This window comes from Austrofundulus limnaeus, unplaced genomic scaffold, assembly GCF_001266775.1.
Source record: "Austrofundulus limnaeus strain Quisiro unplaced genomic scaffold, Austrofundulus_limnaeus-1.0 Scaffold45, whole genome shotgun sequence".
NCBI lineage: Eukaryota > Metazoa > Chordata > Actinopteri > Cyprinodontiformes > Rivulidae > Austrofundulus > Austrofundulus limnaeus.
The window spans coordinates 1,727,435-1,732,749 of NW_013952447.1; the positions used below are offsets into that span (position 1 = coordinate 1,727,435).

Below are 5,315 nucleotides of genomic sequence, written 5' to 3' on the forward strand. Positions count from 1 at the left end.
CTCCACCACTGCTTAAAATGTACTAACCCTATTCATAACAAAACATCACTTTAAAAATGACCATTGTCCTTTTAAGCCTAATTTCCTGTTAGTTATCTTGGCTTTGCATCACTATCTGCACACATACATTATACACGTTTTGGGTTATTTTTCTCCACCAGTGACATCTTTCCATAAAATGAACCTAACCTTAATCATGTTATTTCTCATTCCATGAGGCAAAATTTGAAAACTGCTGGTGTTAAGTTTCTAAAAGCAATGCCATAATATTGTGGGAGAAGGATGTTGTCAAAGAATGCTTCAAAAAATACATGTTATATACTTTGTTACAGTGCAACTTTGGGACAAAACTCTTCATTAGAAAAGAAAAAAATAAATAAAAATCACAAGAGTTTAAATCCATTAATTGCTGCTTGTTGGTGACAAAAATAATAATTATAAAAATAAACAAAAAATTGGGGATCCAAGTGCAAGAAGTACAATACTATTCACAAATACAGGTGACACATTTTTTCTTAGAAAAAATGGCATAAGTGAATACTTGTGGATTTACAATAAAATTATCATGTAATATTGTTCTTATTCCTTACTGCAATTTAAAATAWAAATAATATTTGTTCTAATTTTACAGATTTCAGAATAATGTGAATAACTCTTATCTTCCACTTTTGGACATAAATGCTAAAACAAAAACACACAACGAGAGGCAGCACAACACAGGATTCTCACATTTAAACCTGCTCACAAATTTTTTCCTTACATACTGTGTTTTTTTAGACAATCTCAGTAGTTTTTGCTGAAGCTGGTCTCAATAGTGTTACATTACATTGCACCTCAGATGGTGATTAATGAGAAAAACATTTGAAAAGTTATTGAAAGATCTGCATAGATTCAACACAAAAACATCAACTCCTAATTATTTTCTTTTTTCAAAATGAAAAATTATATCTATTTTACATGGAGGTATGCAGACTGTCCAGCAGTTCCAAATACCTTCTATTTGAGTTTGAAACATGCTACAAATAATTGGTATCAAGTCGACGTGTTTGATGGTGTAGATGAGAAAAGTCAAATGAAAATATTTAAGGCCCTGCTGCATATTCATGTGGAAACAGGGCAGAAGAAGGAAGAAGATTTTTATCTTGACAACAAAAAAGGGCAGATAAATTAGTTCATGTTTTGTTAATAATCTCGTGATTTTAATGTACGTCTCAGCTCTGACAGCGATCTATAAAACCACATATCGCTGTGTGCTAAGTGTAAAGACACACTTCACACATGTACACTCTGTGTGATCCTGTTTGCAGGAAGTAACACAACTCCTTGTTGTAATCACAGAATGCTGAAATGCCTCACATAGCTCACAGTCACACACACACATAAACACACACAAATACACACACACATCAGCTCCCATCTCACTGCACAAAAAGTGTAAACTGAACCAACACAAATAGAGGAAGTTATCCTCTAAATATCTCAGCTGGTTTCAACTCATTAGGCCCCACGCTGGGCGACCTAAATATACTGCTGAACCCGAGTCCCAGCTCCGTCTCAACTGAGCAACATCTTCTCCCCTCTCCGGAACATACATGAAGCATGTTTCATATACACAAACCACTTCATATGACATGTCAGCTGGGCTAGTATGAGCAGTATTTTGCAAGTTATGACAATGAGGTTACTTCAAAACGAACATGAGACACCGAGTGGCATAACTAAAGGGAAAGTGTTGTGGTGAACATGTGGAGGTCATTTTATTTACTTGAGTTTAAATGTTCTTACTCTGATAGAAAAAGCAATTATGACATTTGATATTCAGTGCAGACAAAACGGTCCTGTCCTCAAGTATCTGTAAATAATCTACAGCACATGCCTTTGATAGTTCAGGTCTGAGTTTGGTGAGTTTATGAACAATTAATATCTTACCTGTTGAGGATAGCTCTTTAAACAACCTAAATCTGGATAATTTTGACTGTATTAATGAGCTATCAACTAACCCCAGAGTTACACTAGATGCGACTCCGCTCTGCTCTGCTGTGCTGAGCAGTTCRCAGCTGTTCGTTTTCACCCAGCATCCGCTCTGGTGCGACACACCGAGGAGGGAGTGTGTGCAGGAAGGAGATTGCATGATAAATACAGGAATACATGCGGAAGTCAGAGCAAAAAAATTATTAATTTTGTAAAATACGAACACAGCTGGAAACATTGATATAAAGATTTTAAATATCTGTGGTTGAAACTGTATCGCTGTCGTCTTTTTGAAACTTCACATTTCAAAATAAAATCCACATGTATCATGTGTGTACACATATGCTTCATGCCACATGTTGTCATCTGCTTCCAAAACAGAACGATACATTCTGACAGCATTTGTGAAAAATATATCCATATATTGATTAATATAGCTGGGATTTCGACAAAATTAGCACAGCTTATGGTGTCTTGTTTTGAAAATACGGATGTTGTGCTTGTTCCTTTTCCTGTTGGAGCAATGTGATCTCTGTAGATTGACCCCGGAGCAGCTCCGGCATCCGTCAAAAATAGGATCAGATCTAATTTTGACAGATTGCCATCCGCTCACCGCCGCCCTGGGCCACCATGCGGAGCCAGTGTAAACACTCATTGATTATAGTGATTGAGTATTTGCTGAGGTCGGCCCGGACCTGAGCAGAGCAGAGCCGCATCTAGTGTAAATTGGGGTAAGGATTTATGGCATTTGCTGTTAAAACAAGTCCAATAAGCCACCTAACAAGCTAGCTACAACACATAAGATGCTAAAGTTTTCACAACCTTTCCATAGAATCGTGTTCAAAAGATTTGAATTGTCTCTTTAACATTTAAGAAACAATTCTAGCAACTTTACACCACTGAGACCTGACCACCTCTCTAACAGGAGCACTGATTATGCCACAAAACAGTTGAACTTTTCTGTTTTTCATGTAACCATCGATTGATCATCTTTTTTTTTTTGGCCTGGCATTTGAACAAAAATCTATTTCACATTAAGAAACTAACTTTGTAATGGGTTTCTTCAGCTGTGTCAGCCCACAAATTTTCCTCTACGTTCAGCCATATTCCAAGTTTTCCCTGGAGGACCTTGAGACATTCTCAGGCCACATAGGGTATGTAATTCCTTTAGGATATTCTGGGTCTGCCCTGTGATCTTGTTCTACTTGGATGTGTCTGGATCACCAGACATCAGATATCTGAACAAGAGCCCGGCAGATATTGTTAATATGAACATCCATATTATATATAGATATTGATATAYCAGCCAAAATTCTGTTTACACGTACTATTAATAGAGAGTAGGTTGACACTAAGACAGTTGATTCAGTTCTTTTTCACAGGACAATCTATCTTTATATCGATAAATTATACCTGGTATATTTTTTTCTGCATTGTGTTGTGAAAAACAACATACATGACTTTTCGTCAAGTACTTTTTGTATGGATCCTGTCAGTCTTTCAGAAGAAGTTGTCTTTAGTGTGATATCCTAAAACAGGATGTTAATAATTTCACATCCAGTGTTATAAYGTTAGCAAACAAACTCAGTAATCTTATCTACATAGTGAACGACGGGTCTAGAAACAAAGTCTGATTTTAAAAATGCCACATTTTATTTCGCATACACTCATATTTCTTTTGTATTAGCAAAAGATGCCTTATTTCCTTTTGCAAACATTACACAGTCTCACCTTAAATGCATAGAACTGTTATTAAAATGTAAGTTTGGGACAAAAATAAATAAAACTTTATTTTAACACAACTGCCTTGTTTCCTTTGTGAATAAACTGCAGGGCACAAGCAGTAATTAAAACTGGGATCATAGCTTTAAACGACACCTGAATGGAAAGTAAAAGCCAATTTCTATCAAAACAGCCAAACCAAAGGGCATGACAGAATATTTTAAGTCTACAAAGTGCTGCAATGCATACAAAAAAACGAGAATAAACAACAGAACAAAAAGACGAGTCAAAGGTGACGGTGGAAGTTCTCCGAGTGGATCACAGGGGGCAAAAACTGCACTTACACTGAGCGAAGGCAGATTCCTCAGCAGAGAGATCTACAAGGAACAAAACAGAACAAATATAAATTTATTAAAAAGACAAATAATAAAGTCAAGGTAGGAGGGTTTTTTTAACATTTCATCACACACTGCTGAGCAAAGGTGGAGTGATCCTGTTGATGCCTTTATCTGTGTGTGTTTCTGTTCTAGTAGGGCATGAAAGGCACTGGACTATATGCAATCCACAGAAGACTAAACCTTTATTTGTTCATAGAAGACGGCATCATTAACATTTCCCTGAACCAGCTGACCAGATGTGTCCGAATCTGCCAGGAAAAGCCAATCGATGTGTTTGCACAGACGTTATGGAGGTCAGTAGTGATTTCTACCCTCCCTCTGCCCATTTAGGACCAGGAAGGGATGAGATGTAGGGGTGGGGAAGGGTGGGGGGGCCTATAAAAAGTTGCCCCCCCCCCACACCCCACCGACCCCCACAGTCCGGCAGACTCTCTTCCAAGCTGGAGCTGCAGCAGCATCTGATCTCTCCGAGCAGCTGTCCTCTCCCTGCATCAGCACAACAAATACTTGGCATTGCCTGACCTTTTCCTCCTGCATCACTATCCCAGCCATGCCCCCCCACCCACCATGCCCCTCCTCCCCCCAAAACAGCCTCACACACCAGCTACACACACTCTCACACACACACAACCTCGCGCCTTGCGCTCCCCTCACACCTCTACTCGGTCCCATCCGAGGCCCCTGCCTGCCACGCTCCCAGCTGACATGTATCCCTCATACCCATGCAGTTATGTTATTGCTCTGACACATTAGCTGAGGATGATCTTTGGCCAGGTGTWAGTGTGTATATATGAGCGTGTCAGGAAGAATGGAAGAGTTTTCATTTCTAAGAGGGGTTATGCTGCAGGATAGAACAGAAGAAGAAGATGTGGCTCCACAAGCAGATGCAGAAAAGAAGATGGAGMCTTCAAAAATGGCCAACATGTCTACAAAGGACAACAAGGATCAGATGCTGCTGCAGCTGCAGCTTGGAAGCGAGCCTGCYGGACCGTGGGGAGTGGTGGCGCAGMKGTTAGAGAAGATAAGTGTGATCGCCAGATCAACTAGCCKAACCAACCAGCACCASTTTGGGCCCTTGAGCAAGGCCCTTAACCCCTCAGCTGCTCCCATGGGCGATGTAATTGGTGGCCCACTGCTCCAGATGTGTTCACATGTGTGACAAGTAAAATGCAGAGAATTTCCCCTCTGTAGGACAATAAAGGCTAATAAAATCTAACATATATA

General features: G+C 39.5%; 1 protein-coding gene across 1 annotated transcript in view; it reads right to left on the bottom strand.

Moving 5' to 3' along the window:
• Nucleotides 1-3,602: 3,602 nt before the first annotated feature.
• Nucleotides 3,603-5,315, bottom strand: part of LOC106517170 (chromosome unknown C4orf54 homolog) — an 8,102-nt gene continuing 6,389 nt past the window's right edge. Inside the window, exon 2 of the mRNA XM_014007889.1 lies at nucleotides 3,603-4,070. The gene's annotated coding sequence lies outside the window, so the exon portion shown is untranslated. The remainder of the gene's footprint in view (nucleotides 4,071-5,315) is intronic.